Here is an 18,315-nt window from a genome sequence, read left to right as displayed (position 1 = left end):
CAGGTGGGGAGTCTGCCACCACGCATCGCCGTTCTTCAGGGCCTCCCCCCGCTTCTCCATCACAGACATGATCTGAGCTGGTTAAAAGTCCCATGATGGGCCGAGGGAATGCTTGTGAAGGTGGTGGGGAGGGGGGCGCTTTTGCCATGAAGAGCCCCTTTAACCACCAGTGGTATCAAAGGACCAGGTCTCTTGGCGGGAGGGCGTGACGTGGATGGGAAATACGGCTTCTGCACACAGATGTATCACGTGAAGAAGTGGATGCAGAAGATCATGATCTGTTTGGAGATCCCTCCCCCCGCCCCTCATTCTGAGCTCTTCATGACAAAATCACAGAAACCAGACCAGAGAAAGAATTAATTTGAGGTTTGGGTCTAAACCTGTATTTGCAATAAAAGTGACTCTTTCAACAATCAGAGTAAAAAAGCAAACACATGTATGCACATGTATGCATACACATAATGAAAAATCCACTCCAAATTGAGTGATTTCATGAAGATGTTATTCTTTCGATAAAACGCTGACTTCAACATCTGAATTACAGAAGTGAGGGTTGAAAGATCTGAATCAGAAATCTTTTGCTCCCTGGGAAAGAGGGGCCTAAGGGCTGTGAATTTGCCCAGTTGGGGGCATGACTTCTAGCCAGATGACTTGGGTGCAGTTCGAGTTCTCCAGGTGCCCCCCTCCACAGCCGCACTGCCCCCCAGGGTCCTTGCTGTCTGTAGACACGTCCTCCAGATGATAGCAGAGGAGTGCGGCCAGCAGGCGCGGGAGGGACCCAGAGAGGACAGAGGGCACTGGGATGTCCACACTGCTGTGCTCAGGAGCCCCAGCCTCCTGCAGCTCTGTCCCCAGCCAGGTATAAGAAGGAAGCAGCAGGGGCCTCTCCCTCCACTCCTCACTCCCTGTGTTAGCAGCTCCCACCCTGCCCTTCCTTCCTAGCAGGAGGGATTTCATTGTGATTGGAAAAGCAAAAGCAAATCCATGCTCCCCAAAGGCTCAGTGTCAAATAACCGTCATTATTGATGGCTCAGGTTTTGATTGGTGTCAGGAATGGTGGGAAGTGGCTCCCAAAGCAATTCACAAGCTTGCGACTCTGGTACCCACAGGTGGGGGAGGGGCCCTGGGCCACAGTGGGTGTGGGTCCTATGATTTGGTGAATAAGATCAAGAGTTCCTGAAACACTGAAATAGGAGCTAAGGGCACAGGAAGCTGCAGATGCTGTCTTGCTGCTGGACTAGGGGAGTGTGTGGGTTTTGGTGAATCCATGGACCCCCAACTAAGTGTCTTCCATGAAGGCCGGATCATTTCACGGACAGAGTTGTCTCCTTAGACAAGTATGGCTCTATCTCACTTTGGAGGCAAGATCTGCTGCGTGGGGGCTCACCCTGGAGAAAAGTTGAACTGTCAGCATCTCAAAATGAAAGGCATTTCTGTAGGACCTCGGTCTTACCCAACACTCACATTCCTTAGTGGTTTGAACAAATAGGCAAACCAAGGATCAATGAATTAATTGCTTAAGTTAATGAGGGGATAGCCACTGTCTTTCATTCAACTTCAGACTTCTATTCAGGGGGAAAAAGCAATAACATTTTTAAAACAGAAAATTAAATCTGATCTATAGACAGGTCAGAAAAGGAAGAAATCCCATGTCTCTTCTAGTAATTATCACCACGGCTCTGTGTTCGTCAGATGCTGATTAAAAAGCTCGGGCACAGGAAAGTAGTTCCATTCAGAATCACAACCACCCAGAAACTTCACCAACCTCCTTTTGAACTGGATGATCCTGGGGGTTTTCGCACCAACTGTTTTGCCATTTTCAATAGGAGAGCTGCATCTGAGGTCCCTGATCGATCGAGTCAGATTAGAATCCTACATCCCCGCAAGTGTTTGTTCATTTGTTTACCCTTCTTGTTTTGTTTTCTAAGCCAGGTATTCAGGGGTTTAGGTCACGGCACACCTTACTTTACATCCTCATCGACTGGGGGGACCACCCCAACCCTCTGCCTTGCAATGCTTTCCCTTATCATAATCCCCAGCCTCATCATCCCCTCCCCACCTGAGGCCCCTTTCTGATGGATTTTTCAGGAATACCGTCCACTGTCCACTTTGACAGAATGCAGTGATGATGTTGGGGTATTATTCACCCCACGTCATGTTGTGATTCCGTCTTTATACTCAGGGCTCTGTTCTGAAGAGCTCCCCAGACTCCTATCAGCTCTTTGTATTCATTTCTTCAGCCAGTTTCAACTGATGAGTCCTGGCCCTTCAAACCTGTCCCCACCCAAAAGGCACAGAGAGACCTGCATGCCTGGTCTCGTTAATGGCTGAGGACGCTGAGGTTTTGATGCCATTAAGGTGCCTTCCGTGCAGAGGGAAGACTATGCATGGCTACTTGTTTCGCTTTTGTTCTTTTTAATATTCTACTTACTGAAGTAAACACTGCAAAAACCATATTTTTCCTAAAGCCTTGAAGTTCAACTGGAAATTTTTAATAGCCTATTTATAAATCTTGAGTATTTTATAACATTTTAAGAGGAAGTTTTAGTAAGTTAGTAAATTAAATGCCTTTAAATATTTCAAAATATGTTCATAAATTTACGGTATTTGGCTTCTTTTTAAGCAATGTATATGCCTCATTAACATGGAAAGCTCTCTTAAATACTTAAACAGCCCTAGTAAATCTAATAAATAAACTTACAGAGAATGCTCAAGTTCTCCTAAATAGTCCAATCTTGTTTATACTTAGGTAAGTTATCTTACACTTTTCAACTTATAATTGGGATTCCAAAATTAATTTCCAAATTCCCTGTTTTAGTTGGAATCACAAGGCTAATCTCTTACGTAATGTGACAAATTATCTTAAATCTCAAAGCACTTTGCATACAAAATAATTCCCATTAATATTTACACTGAACACAAAAGTATTAGTAAACAGGCCCGATTTCCTTTACCATCACTATTTTTAATTATTAACCTTTCTGGATTTTACCCTCTCCAGCAAATTGAGCTTACAGTCCCAAACAAATTGAGTTTTGTCATCTCATAATAATTAGGATTTTCTCCCCAGTGGGCAGAGATTGCTTGTTGACAAAGTTTTTTGGCTGGAACAGTAGATCTGGAGCCCTAAAGCACCTGGCTGATTATTACTCTTACCACCCAGATGGCCTTGTTCAGGACTTTTCCTAGAATATCCATGAAAGTGAGGGTCTCCAAGTCTGCCCCCCATCCAAACAGGGGTCTTCTGTTATTCCATGTGAGTCTAAACACTCCCTCCATGTTGATTCATGATGATGATTGAATTCAACTCATGTATTTAAATAGTCCTCCATCCTGTTCTGCATTATTCTTCCTTATTCTTCCTGCCTGGCAGGGCCAATACTCTTCAATGTTGGGTTGCCTTCCACATGGATTCTGCCGCTTCTCACATTCCTCTATGTTTCATCTCTCCTTAAACGTCAGAGGCAATCCCAAAGACACGTGGGCTTGAAGCTTCTTCCACCCACCTCTCCCTCCCCAGGGACCAAGATGCTCTTATGCAATGTCCTCCTTTTAAAATTGTATTTGTTATTCTTTAATGTAGGTGCCACCTCTTGATGGGAAGGGTGTTCAAAGATTTGTGGACACAGCTTCCACCGGCCTAGTTGTGAGCACTGTAGGGGTTCAGAATGAGTGGGCCCAAGATGGGCCACTTTGGCATGTGGATTATTTGAAGTTGAAAACAATCAAGGCCCCAAAGACCTAGGAAGAAATGTTGACCTTTCCCCCTCACTGCCTAAAAGAATTTAGACAGAGAGCCTGCTCCAGAAAGAGAGCTATCACCAATATATCTGGCTTTTAATATGAACTAGGGAGGAACTTAGCAAAGTCTGTTAAAATTCCTCTCTGTTTCATTGTCTCTGAATGGCCCCAAAACATTTATTTACCAAGCATGTAATCTTTCTCATCTTCCTGTAAATTGCTTTCCTTTCTTTTCCTTTGGAGACCCAGACCCCTACTGTCTTCTCCTTAGTTCAGGATGATACCTATAACCCATTTTGCCTGACTGTTTTTGGAACCTCTCATGTACATGGGATTCCTGTAGGTATCTCATTAAATCTGATTTTTTCCTGTTAATCAGTCTCATGTCAATTTAATCCTTAGACTAGACAGAAGAAATCTGAAGGATAGAGAAAAATTTTTCTTCCCCAACACTCTCAATGGTTTCATCTTGCTGTAACTCTAGTACCATATCAAACCAGGAATTGACATAGGTACAACAGGTATATCTCATTACAGTCCATTTCTGTGTTAAATTTTATGTCCTAGAAACATAGTCTGTAGTTCTCACCACAAAGGATGCTCTCTGTTGCTCATTCTATCCCCTGCTCCTGGAATTCCCACCCACCCCAGGCCTATCACTCTCCCTTCACCTGAATCTGCGTCTGAGGACAGCTGTACCCAGCTGAAGGTGGGCGCCTCCTTCACGTTTCCATGGTACCCTGAGAATATTTTATCCTGTCCTCACACACTGTGTGAGCACTATGTCTCTGTAATGTGGTGTACTGTAATGTAATGTTACTGTAACGTAAGAGCGATATAGGGTAAGAAATGAGTTGGGTCTCATTCACCTCTGAGCCCCTATCTCCTACCTGACATACTATGTGGCATAGAAGAAGCATCTGACAGATCTGTATCTATTTTGAAGAGAGACAACTGGGGTCTTAGATGAAATCATTCAAATCAAAATATCCCCCTTAATAGGCTTCAGAAGAACAACATCCTCAACTAGAGATAGAGCTTGGGAGAAAAAGCTGTGTTCTTGAATAAAATCTCCCACAAATAGCCAGCCTTTCAGCAACTAGTGTGTTTAGGTCAGAGAGACCAAGAAAAAGAATACGTGATTTTACATTTACTAAAAACCAAAGGGGGGTGTGTGTGTTTCACATATCATGGCAATAAGCATTTAGGATTCAGAACTGATTCAGCAGACTACACTAGGCTCTCTTTTCAGATGTGATTAGTTATTCATACCAAGTGATATTTATTCTCTAACTGCCTAGACATTTAGAATGATATTTTTGACAAGTAGAAAAATATGTTCCATGCTTTCCTTCCAAATAGGCAAAATATCAACTTGAAAGAAATTATTTGTTTATAAGACACAAGGGGAGCAGAGAACAGGAATGAGAAGGCTGTGAAGACAGAAATTCCATCTGGCTCTGAAAAGTTACCTGTCTCTTAGTGGCTTAAACAAAGCAAAGAAGGGAGAAGGAAAGCAGGTTGGAAGGAAAGAAGGAAGGAAGGAGGGAAAGAAGGGAGAGAGGAGGAAGCTAAGGAAGAAAAATTCTTTGGATGATCTATTAAGGGAATATTTTAGTGCCTTTAGCAGAGAGTAAAGATAAAAGCGACAAATGGCTTTCTCCTGGGTATAGCAATTATATGGAAATATTGTCTTTAATTGGTGCCACTAAAATTAGAAATAGACCAGGAGGGGTTTAGATAAATATGTGGATAATGGCCAAAAAAATTAAATTACTTTAAACTAAACCAAAGGTATTTCATGAGAACTTCTTTAATAATTTTTAGTTCAAGGGTGTTGTTCCAGAGACTCTATATAGCAACCTCTTGCTGGGCCCACACCTGTGACTCTGCCTTATGTCATCAGTGTTCTGAGCTGAGCAGGGCTCCCCCCAGATTCATGCCTCTGGGGATGTCAGAATGGGATCTTGTTGGGAAACAGGGTCTTTGCAGATGCAATTAGTAAACCTGAGGTCATACTGGGTTGGGGGGGTGGTTAGATCCAGTGACCGTGGTCCTTGTAAGAACAGGAGAGGACACACAGGTGCAGACCCAGAGGGAGGATGGCCACGTGACAATGGAGGCAGAGACTGGAGGGACGTGGCCCCCAGCCAGGGAACAGCAGGACCACGAGAGGCTGGAAGAGAAGGATTCCTCTCTAGATCTGACAGAGGGAGTGTGGCCCACCAGCGTCTTGATTCTGGACTTCTGGCCTCCAGAACCAGGAGAGAGCACATTTCTGTCGCTTTCACGCTCCCAGTTTGTGGTGGCCCCAGGAAGCTAATATGGTCAGATCGAGAAGTTTCTGGAAAACTAGAGGCATTGCTAGAACATTTGAAGTGGGGACATCATATTTAAGTATCAGTTAATATCCAACGTCATGCCATTGGACACTGACTGGAAGGAGAAAATCTCTTTCTTCTCCAAGAACACAGAGGGAGTTGCCCTCTTTCTGCCTGGGAAAGCATTGATCCCCACAGGGGCGCCTGTGTTCTCAGCATCTTCAACCCCCTTACTCTGGCTCTGCCTGCATCTGCCAGGCTTCTCTTCTCCTGCCCCCAACCACCCTTCCAGCCACGAAAGCCCAGAGCCTGGAGATCCCGAGCCCCCGGGAGGAGCGGTTCCTCCTCGGCCAGCCAGGAGCCTGGTGGGACCAAAGCCACAGCAGCTCACTCCTCCCGGGTTTGTGGGCACACATCCACAGGATGGCTCAAGGTGTGCACGGACCAGGTAGACACAGGTGGGAGGACCACTGAAGCCCAGACATGAGCGAGTCTCTCATTGAAGCCGTAACAGAAAACGGAAGAGCAAAGGAGGGAGAAGGTGCTCGATGAGCTTCCTAGAGCTGCAGGGACAAAGATGGCACAGAACAACAGACATCTGTCCTCTCCCGTGTGGAAAAGCCAGAAGTACAGCATCAAGGCTTCCCCGGGGCCAGGGAAGGAAGAGTCCCAGACTGCTCTGCTAGCTCCTGGGAATTCACTCGCCTGTGACAGCGGAATCCTGTCTTCCCACGGCACTCCTCCCGGGTGCGCACCTGTCTCTGCATCCCATGTTCCCTTCTTACAAGGACACCGGTCATCCCGGACACGGCCCACCCTAATGACTTCATCTTAACCTGATCATCTACAGTCACCCCCTTCCCAAATCAGGTCACTTTCAGAGTTAATGGGACTCGGACTTCAACACCTTTTTCTGGGAGGCGGGGGTGCCATTCGACCCGTAACAGGCACTAAACTCTACCAGGCATGTATTTCTTTGCCAAGATTTTTCTCTATGTAATCTTGAACATACAGCTTCAGGGCATTAAGTTCAGTTACTTAAATAAAGGATTATGCTAATTAAAATTTTGGAATTTAGGAACACTCTGAAAAGTCTAAATATACGGAATAAGAGGATCTGATTGGATTGAGTTGTTTCAAACCTTGGCTCCACCACTTAAGATTCACGTGGCCTCAGACAACGCAATCAACCTCAACCTCCCTTCCCTTGCTGGCAAAATGGAGATAAGGGGACTGTTTCATGCAGTTGTTGGGAAGATTAAAAGGAATATTATGTTTAAGACATCTGTGACATGGAAAACCTCCATAAGGCACCTCTTATGGGGTGCAATATATTAATAAAATATTAGTAAATAAAAATAAATAAATAAATAAAATATTCCTAATATTTTTGATATTCCTAATAATAATGGAACTAGTATTGAGGAAGGCTGGTCTTTCAAGCTCTGTGATGAAGGCATTGATCGCCACCTGGTGGCAGCATCCTATACCATGGATGTTTGTTCTCTCCAAGGTAAACCAGCCTCATCATTGCTTCATCTCCAATTATAAACTGAAAAACGAAAAATGAGAGTCAATTAATCAATCATCCTAGCACTCCACAGTGAAAGTATTTATTTCATGGAGGGAAGGTCTGGATGCTCAGGCTAAGTGCCTAAGCTCAGAAGACCTCAAGGAGAGAATTTGACTTTTTCTTCCCTAAACCATCGCTCCAGATGCCCGTGGGAGGTAAAACCTGGGATAAGTTAGCCTCAGTCTGAATAAATTGCCTTTTCTACCCCTTCTTACTTACAGGGCTTGGAGATATGGTGAATGTTTAACAAATATTTGTTGAGCAAAATAATAAAGGGTTTACAATTAATAATATCAATGCCTTATATTTATTGAGCACTCAGCGTGTGCCAGATCTGTTATAAGTGGGTTATCCGTATCTGTGGATTCGCTCAGTTGTCACAGGAACTGTGCCATGCAATGAGGAAAGGTACCTGCTCAGAATATTTGTGGAAGCATAGGAGCAAAGAATCAGGACTGAAGAATGAGTCACAAACGGGGTTAGCATGTGCACCGCTGACTTCTTCAGATGCCTAATTACCGCATCGAGAAGGGGATTCCCCTTAAACAGGGACAGCTGGTGAGAATGGCAAACAATTTCTAAACACAATTCAGGAGCAAAGCTTATCAAGCGTGTAGGAGGACATTTACATCCTCGGGTGAATCAGAGATACAAGGTAACACTGTGTCCCACTTACTCCCTGGAAACAGGTAGGTCTCTGACCCCAGCTGCCAAGGAAGGGCATGAGCCCCATGTTGACCAACCTTCTAGTTTTCCAGGAGAACCCCAAAATCTGACTCTCAATCTTTACATTCTCATGACGGTATATTCCCCTCCTTACCCCCGCCCCAAGACGAATAAGACACGTCCAGGGGCTGTTTCCATATGGAGCCACGCTCTGTAACCTGTGGCCTAAAAAATGAAATCCCAGATTCTCCTTCTTCAGGCTGACCACGATCTTGCTCCAACTGCCTTCTCCACTCTTCTCTCCTGATGCTCCGACTTTCTAGTGTTGATGGACAGAAATTTCTTCCAAACGTTGAGCTTCCCTTAGGGACACTTACCACTCGTCTCTTTCCTGCAGTTTGACTCTCCCTCCCTGCTATAGCCTTCATGAATATCCCAAGGATCCTCCAGAATTGAGGGTTCCCATCCCACTTCTAGGATACTCCCCCTTATCTGGAGTTGTTCTCTCCCATTTCCTGAAACCAGGAGTCCCAACTAATACCTATTTCCTTTGCATGTGCTCCTCCCTGAAAGACATGATATTGTTACTTGCAATTCTGTTTGCAAAAATAAATCTTGTCTTGCACATACACCCCTTTAAATTTGGAGGTGATATAGACTCGTTCTAAAAACCCATTACTGAAGACAAGTGGGAAAATACCCTGTGCAGGACTTCAAGACAGCCTCCCAAGTCCTGGAGGGAGAAGAGTGCTGGACCTGTTTCCTGTCACCAGTGAAGAAGATCAGGCTCCAACCTTGCCTTTGGACCGATCTGGGAATGTGTGAGACTTTCAGGACGTGGTGTCACTTCTGCCCTTGTGCAGAATAAAAGTGTGTGTGTGTTCCCTACTTTGCCTCTCAGCCCAGCTTCCTTGCTTCTGTGCTTGGCACTGGAAGGTTCTGGTGGGTTTGTCCTGCTTGGACACCCCGAGTGTACCCATACATCAATATCCTGTTGGGCTTCCTTGCTTTGTTCAGCATCCAGAGCATCCAGAACATTTGGCACGTAGAGTGGCTTCTGCGGAGCCCGAGTGCTTGTCAGTACCACGGACGAAGCCCCCTCCTCACCCCTGCAAATGAGGTTTGCTCAAAGAGAAGGCACAAGGAGGGAGCACGTCTGTGAACAGAAAATGAGGCAGGGCAGAGAGAAGAAAAGAGAAAAACAGACGAAAGGAGCGCTATTTTTAAGTAGAACATTCTTTTCTCCTTAGAAACCACGTGTTGAATTGGGACAGAGGCAAATGCATGCTGAAAATGGATTTTTATTGACAGTAAAGTACTTGTAAATGGGAATCTATTTTTGACTAGAGCTAAAAACAAAGTCCTGCTTTGGGGAAATAAGCCATGATTGACATCGTGCTTTGTTTATCTCCTGCACACCATTGTCTCCGGCAGAACAAGAAACATGTTGGTTTTATTTATTTAATCAGGAAATTCTCTCGCTCCTTCCTTTTGCAAGATTCCAGATTCAAACTTTGGCAGCATCCTCTGAACAATTACAGAAATGAGGCACAGTCCTGGCTCTCCAAGCTCTGTCCTGGGTTCATCCAGCAGGTCCACCTTCCCGGACTGTGCCTGGAAGATCATTGTTAACTATTACAAATACTGGTTAAGCTCTTGCCCCTCGCGGGACACAGGGGTATGGTCCAGAGGGGGTAAAGCTCAGATCCTTAGCCTGGAGCTCTAGGTCCATTGGAGTCTGGCTGCCATAGAACCGTTCACCTTTGTTGGGGCCCTGAGGATGTTCCCCTGCTAAGTGGGACTTTCCCTTTTTATCTGCGTTCTCTACAAGTTGAGACAAAAGATTAAAGATAGGAGAAAAAATATTGCCTTGACTACTGACATGTGGAATAATGCAATGCCCTCCCCGCTGCCCAAACATGCCCACATCCTCACACCTGAAACCTGTGAATCGGTTTGGTTCCATGGCAGGTGGGATTTAGTGTTCCCCAAGAGTGATTAAGGCTGCTGGGGAGCTGACTTTACCATAGGGGGATTATCCCAGGTTACCCCAGCTGGGCCCACCAGTGTCCTCAAGTGGAACAGAGAGCCAGAGGATGGGCTACCAGGGAAGCGTACCTGTGGGAGAAAGGCACAGAGGTGAGCAACTTCTGGCTTTGAGATGGAGGAAGGGGGATGAGCAATGTGAGCTACGCTTAGCAGCTGGAGCAGGCACCCCAAATCAAGAGCTCACTTCCCGGTCCCACAACCCCAGCTCCACCTTCCCTGAGGCAGGCGCAGGTCTGTGTCCCCCCGGGGGGGCATGGAATGGGTCTGGGGCACAAGGGTTATAGCCTCAGCAGGTGCAGGATCAAAGGACAGACTCCAGCCCTCGATCTGGCCAGATCTGTCCTGGATTTTTCCAAAGTGGATGAACCTTCTAGAAGAGCTCCTGCAAGATCTGCTATCCCCCTGCCCTCCCACCCCTAACACCGGTTCCCTTTAATTCTCTAATCAGCACTGTCCAAACGAGAGATAATGCCAGCCACAAATGAATGGTAAATGTCCTAACAACTACATGTAAACTGAGTAAAAAACCAAAAACAGGTGAAAATCGTATATATATACATATAGTATTCTTATATATAATATATATATATATAGTATTTCACCCAAGATATCCAAAATTTCAACATATACTCAATGCAAAATGAGATATTTCAATACTGATGAGATATTTTACTTTTTTTTTTTTTTACACTAAGTTTTGGGAAATCCGAGGGCTCTTTATACTTCTCGCCAGCAGATCTCAGTTCAGACCAGCCACAATTCAAGTAACCACATGTGACTCGTGGCTACTGCATCGCAAGCATGGTCTGCATCTTGTGAAAGTGGATCTCCTGGTGTCCGGTTCACATGCTTGACTTGTCCCCCCGCACGGGACACGGACCTCATCTTCTCAGAGTAACGAGTATGAACCTGGATCCATAAGGGTGTGAAGAAGCATCGTATCTCTTAATTTTTCTTTATATTGACTTAAATCTGACTCTGAGCCCCCACGGTGCCAGATTGTCAGAATATTTACAATCAGCATTACCGGAGCTCCCTTACCCCGAGTTATGCAAAGGTCCCTTGGTCGACTCCAACCTTGACTGCTGGTGAACCCACAAGGCACTCCTCCTCCTGGGTAACCCGGAGATATCTATGGTCTCAGCAACACAGTCATCCAGGTCCGTGGTTTGGCAACCAGAGCACAAGCTGGATTTAGATTCCACTCATCCCTTGAGCTGAGCCCCCTTGTGCAGTGAACAACCTGCACAACTGTATGAGGAAAGCTTCCGTGCCTACTTGGAGCCAGGTTGAGAGAATAACTGTATACACTCCAGACCCCACCGAATCTCACCTATTGACCCTTCTGATGTCTTGCTCACCCTGAGCAGCAAGCCAAAGGGGGCTCTTCAGTGACACCAAACTGTGCTTATTGCAATCCTCAGGAGATTTTACTGCTGCTACTCTGTGCAGCGCTGAGCCTCCCCTGCGGCTAACATGTCCCGCACAAACCCGCGCGCTCACATCAGCAGGAAGGATCAGTGAGCCTCGTGATCTGGAGCCAGACTGCTGGGCGCTGGGGGTCAGTGGGAGCTAGGAAGCTGACAGCGGGTCTTCTCGCCCGCCCTCTGGGAACTGCAACTGGATAAAAATGGGGTCATTACGGGAGAGGGACCTTCACGTAGAGAATCATAGTTCTGTGCCAAATGCAGCCACTCGTGCCTCCCAGGACCGAGAAATGTCCTTGGCTACCGCGCATCATTCCAGCAGGCAGAGAGCAGCATTACCAGGGTTGCTTTGCTTATCTACTCAAATCTTCTGCCTCCTCGTTTTTTCTAAGGGGACTGACACCCTTCTAAGTGGGGGCTATTTGCAATTCTGAGGTTGGCCAAAAGACAGAGCCCTTCAAGGAGCTGATGCAGGGGCGCCTGGGTGGCTTAGTGGGTGAAGTGTCTGCCTTCGGCTCAGGTCATGATCTCGGGGTCCTGGGATCGAGTCCCATCGGGTTCTCTGCTCAGTGGGGACTCTGCTTCTCCTTCTCTCTCTGCTCTCCCCACCGTCTCATGTAAATAAATAAAATCTTAAAAAAATATATCTAAAAAAATCTAAATCTTAAAAAAAAAAGGAACTCCTGCTGCTAACACCCTGGTTCTGTGTGGGTCAGGGGACAATGACAACCAAGAAACAATGGGTCCTCTTTAAAACACCAGCTGAAATAACAGCCTGCCCTCGACAGGCTCCTCCTCTGCAGGCTGGTTCTTTCCTCATCGCCCCCGCTCTTGCCCCTGGTTCCCGAGAGGAGGGTCCTGGGGAGAAAGCCCAGACCCGGGGAGAAAGCTGCCGACCTGCTCACAGTGAGCAGGGCTGGGAGGGAGTCTGGGTGACAGGGCAGCAGCCGAAAAGCCCTGGCTGCCTGGTCCCCAGAGGCACAGTGTGGTCCCCCCAGCCGTGCGTCAGGCAATATTAGCCCAAACCCCAGGATCCTGTAAGTCTACTTTAACATATGCAAATTCCTTTCGGAACTTCCTTTATCTCTAAACCCCCAAGATACGTGTTGGCAATCATCCCCCAAGCATATGGCCCACCGATACACATCTGAAGGGTCTCACGACTCAGGTTTTATTAGACGGTAATAAATGACCTTTTAACAACAATGGCTAGCCCCCTCAAGGTCCTGGAAACCTTGCTTCCAAAATTCCTTAGAGACTCACACTCTCCCTAACCCCCTCCCAACCTGAAAGTATATAATGGACCACTCCTCATGATCCCAGTGCAGCTCTTTCTGCCCACGGGTCCTGTTCCCATGCTTGAATAAAACCACCTTTTTGCACCGAAGACCTCTCAAGATTTCTTTCTTGACCGTTTGCTCTGAACCCCAACATTTCACATCTGTAATAGCTTAATGTTTCGTGGTGAACTTCTCTCCATGTTGAGTGTGCCTCCCTACTGTGCACAGGGGCCTTTCGGAGACGGTATCAAGAGTGTACTCTGGAGGCCCTTTGTGAATGGCCCTGTGTGCGATGAAGTCCCAGCTCACCAGTATGCGTGGATCCTTGCATAAACCAAGCCCAAAAAGGAATATGAAAAGCGCCATGGCCACACCATCCTCGTCAGGCAATCCTACCTCTTGTTATGAAGGAAGAACAGCACGTGAAGAGCAGGACATTTGTCCCCACCCATCCCCTGTGTCACTGAGCCACAGAACACTCCGTTGTATTTCTTAGGGTCTGTTTTTATCTGAGTGGGGTTTCTGAGGCTAAAAAAAACTCAAAAACAAAATCAACAACTCTGAAGAAAACAAAACAAAACAAAACACCCAAACCCATAACTCTCTTCCTCTAAGGTGGGGCAGCGAAGCTTTGCTTCGAATTCATCATTTCCTTGAAGTCATCAGCCCCTAGACTTCTGTTCCCAAATTGGTGGCTGGCAATGCTAAAATTAGAGGCTTCACGCCCATTTTATGTGAGCATCCAAAAAACTTACGGTACCGATAAAATTATATATATATATTTAACATTCTGTATCAATCACAAAGGGAGTACTTTTTTGAAAAAAATAACTGCTGATTTATCTGCAGTACAATTTCTTGAATCACAGCTTAAGTGTGTGTGTTTTTTGGAAACATTTCCTACCAAGCATGGCCAGGAAGCCTCATGAGGAAGCCATGTTTCATTTATGAATGTAGTTCCTGGTTTAGCTGAACATGAACCTTAGCACCTGCTCCATGGAAAGCTCACACCTGAAAGAATCCTAGTTCTAGGCAGCATTACTTTCACCCTTATTTGAGAGTGATAGAGGGGTGCCTGGGTGGCTCAGTCAGTTAGGCATCTGCCTTTGGCTTGGGTCAGGATCTTGGGGTCCAGGGATGGAGCCCAGAGTCAGGCTCCCAGCTCAGCGGGGAGTCTGCTTCTCTCTCTCCCTCTGCCTGCCCCCCAGCACCACTTATGCTCTCTCTCTCTCTAATGAATGAATAAAGTCTTTAAAAAAAAAAGAGTGATAGAGAACACTTGGATGAAAGACGTTTCTCATGGGAATGTGCAAACAAGGGAATGAGAATCTGGGCTAATTCGTGTTTAAATGACTCTGCAGATCAACCGAAATTGTTGTCAGGTTGTCTACTGTTAGGTAATGGTCTTGTTTAAAGATTTTATTTATTTATTTGACAGGGAGAGACACAGCGAGAGAGGGAACACGAGCAGGGGGAGTGGGAGAGGGAGAAGCAGGCTTCCCACCGAGCAGGGAGCCCAATATGGGGCTCGATCCCAGGACCCTGAGATCATGACCTGAGCCGAAGGCAGACGCTTAACGACTGAGCCACCCAAGTGCCCCTGTAATGGTCTTGTTTAATAATATCTTATAAACAGCCAATGGATCAATAAATACATGAAAATCGGTCTATGGGATATTTCCTATAGAAACGAAGCAGGTTAAAAGGGTTGAGTGTCCATGACCCGACTTTTGGGAAAGGGTGCATGTGTGAGATTCATCAGGAGTGTTAACAAACCCACCTGAGGTCTGGAGGCTTGTAGACGGTGCCCCCAGGGTAGGGGCCCTGCGCTTTGTCACCCAGGCTGTCCCAGGACCCCTGTCAATACTTTCTGCCATAATCACCACCCAGGGGAAGAGAAGAGGTCCCTCTGCCGACAGCTAGTTGCGAGTTTTCATGCCTCTTTTAGTCATTTAGATGCAGCTGATGTTTTTTAAATTTTGTTTTTCCCAAAAGAACAAAATTTCAGTTCAGCTCTGCCCAAAGCTCCTCGATGATACGGCTGAAAGCTAGGAAGCAGGTTCATGATCTATCCGTCCCGACGGATTCCTATTCAGGAGCACGCCTGGCCTGCAGCAAACAAGGACAGAACCAAATGCAACAGTCCTTCAAATGCCCGACTGAGATGAAAAGGTGGGAGGCACAGGCAAATGCAGTGGGCTGGTCATGAAGAAGACTGATCGGTTGTTCTTCAATGAGTCAGTGAGTTCAGTTTGATTGAGGAGCTTTCTGCGAGCCCTGGGATACACTAGGAGACCCACACTCTGAGATTCTGCTAGTTAAGGAGTCAGCCTTGCTCGATCGCCAAGCTATTCATTCAATAGATCCTCCCTGTGCATTGTTGGGGGAATTAAACATTCCCTGCCAATCTGGGGAAAAAAATCTCCTCCCCGCAAAAATGTAGACAAGATCGAAATGGTTTTATTATTGAATAAGCATTAAGCCCGACTGGGATGCGCATCACTGACAATCAACTAAAGAGACAGAAAGACAGAAAATCTCTCACTTTTAGGGAGCCGGGCAGTTATGAGCCATTGCGTATGTGGTAACTGTCTTTATCCAAAGGAAATGTAAAACAACTGGTGTCTTTGCAGGAAGAGCATTCACATTCCAAAGGAATGACTCCTAGAAGGACATTCCTGGGAGGAAAACGCAGCAAGAGACTTATTTAGAAGATCCGTTTCTATATACCACATCTTCTTTATCCATTCGTCTGTCGATGGACATCTTGGCTCTTTCCACAGTTTGGCTATTGTGGACATTGCTGCTATAAACATCGGGGTGCATGTACCCCTTAGGATCCCTACATTTATATCTTTGGGGTAAATATTATGCAGCCATCAAAAGGAATGAGATCTTGCCATTCGCAACGACGTGGATGGAACTGGAGGGTATTATGCTGAGCGAAATAAGTCAATCAGAGGAAGACATGTATCATGTGACCTCACTGATATGAGGAATTCTTAATCTCAGGAAACAAACTGAGGGTTGCTGGAGTGGGGGGTGGGGTGGGAGGGATGGGGGGACTGGGTGATAGACACTGGGGAGGGTATGTGCTATGGTGAGCGCTGTGAATTGTGCAAGACTGTTGAATCACAGATCTGTACCTCTGAAACAAATAATGCAATATATGTTAAGAAAAAAAAAGAAAAAGATAGCAGGAGGGGAAGGATGAAGGGGGGGAATCAGAAGGGGAGACGAACCATGAGAGACTATGGACTCTGAAAAACAAACTGAGGGTTCTAGAGGAGAGGGGGGTGGGAGGATGGGTTAGCCTCGTGATGGGTATTAAAGAGGGCACGTTCTGCATGGAGCCCTGGGTGTTATACACAATGAATCATGGAACACTACATCTAAAACTAATGATGTAATGTATGGTGATTAACATAACAATAAAAAAATTTTTAAAAAGAAGATCCGTTTCTTAACATATAATTAAAAAAAAAAAAAAAGAAGATCCGCTTCTAAATCTTTTTAAGGGATTTAAGCAAGTCTCCAAAAGACAGGGAAAGGGTTTACAAATCCAAGCTTTCTAAAGGAAATACTTACAGGAAGGGGACGTCCCCTTTCCCTTCTGGCCCCAGGGGAAAGTTCATTATTATTTTGTTGGTATTTACCCCGCCGGCAGCTACGTCATGCCAGGAGTTGCTGGTGGAAAGGGATTCAGCGAGGATGCAGGCACTGTGGAAGCACTTAGCACAGATGCATCAGCAATCATCACCCCCCACCAGGCTGCCATGCTGGGCAAGCTCTGTGCTCTCCCAGCCTGTTGGGACTCCGGGCCCCTCCAACACCCCGAAACAGCCCTCCCTGACCGAGGAATCAGGCAAGGAGATAGGGGGCATCTGTCTAAAACCTGTGGGTCTACTGAAGGGTCTTTTCCTGGCTCATAAAAAATAATAATTCAGCACAGAGTAAACTTGGGAGTCCCTCCCGAGTCATCTCTGCAGCATTTGAGGGGGGTGTCCAGGGCTGGAGGGAATGCAGTCAGAAGCGGAAGGCTTTCTGCCTGTGGATATGCACATGGGACGGAGGACGGGGTCCACACCAGAGTGGGGGAACCTGGATCCGGGAGGGTGAAGACGATGGCCAACATACTCTAGCTGTCTCGGCGGCAGCCACCCTCCTTCCTTCGTGATCCGTGCATAGCGGCAGGGCGCATCCCATCATGGTGCTCAGACTCCCTCCCCTGGCCGACCAAGGGTTCCTTCTAGGGTTCTAGCTAGGGTGGTCACGGGACCTAAGGGGACGGACCGAAAGTTCTGCCGGGAGGCTTTGGGGAAAAACCCGATAACAAGAAAGCCTGTGTTTTTCTTCTCACTGCTCCATCTTGTTTGTGACACACTTGTGGGGACCTAGTGCGTGGGTGACCACACACACCAGCCTTGAGGATGAGACACCAACATGCAAAGCACAAGAGAGTGGCCAAAAGGGAGAAGAATTGGAAGGGGTGATACCAGTGGAATTTCCTCCTTTCTTTCAACTGAATAATTCATGCTTATTGCCAAACCACTGAAAAACACAAAAAGAAAGGGAGAATAAAACAATTCATCACTCGCAACCTGGGGACGTGGATGTTTTCTTTGTTCTGCTCTTGAAACTTCAGACTTCATTTCTAATTTCCTTTCCTAAGGCAGAACCCTGGAGCATGCTGCACTTTTGGGGTCTCTCTCCCCACCGGCCCCTCCAGCCCTCCAATCCCCAAATTAGAGAAATCATCCACCCCGAGTAACCTCAAATGCTTAACTTCCCAAGTGCCCTTCGCGTGGTGGCGTTTTCCCCGGGGGCCCCGGGCCATGGGCCCCAGTCGCTGTGGGCTCGATGAACCAGCAGGTGCCCGGGGATGGAGCTGTGGCCGGACGCCCCGCATGCCCGCTTCCCTACACTCAACACAGTCACTCGATGCTTATCGCCTGAGTTTCCAGCACAGTCTCTTTGGAGGATGGGCAGGCTGTGGGGACAGCAGTTTAATGCCAAGATAATCCAGCCACAATGACAAGCAAACCTTTGGCAGGACGGAAATCATTGTGCACACCGAGCGTGGGTTCTGAATGGTAATTCCCTGGGCAGGAGCCTTTTCAGGGACCCTCCCGGCCGCACAAAGAAAGCAGCCTCTGTGCTGATAAGGGAGATTTTCCAGGCCATGCAGCTGGTAATTAAGTGGCCTTGTCAGAAGGTTTCCATGTTTACTGATGCAGTGGGATGATTTGAGGGACGCA

Source organism: Mirounga angustirostris, unplaced genomic scaffold (genome assembly GCF_029215605.1).
Source record: "Mirounga angustirostris isolate CCGP_5_RB_7025 unplaced genomic scaffold, mMirAng1.0.hap1 SCAF_14, whole genome shotgun sequence".
Classification (NCBI taxonomy): Eukaryota; Metazoa; Chordata; class Mammalia; order Carnivora; family Phocidae; genus Mirounga; species Mirounga angustirostris.
Note: the sequence above shows the minus strand (reverse complement) of the source record.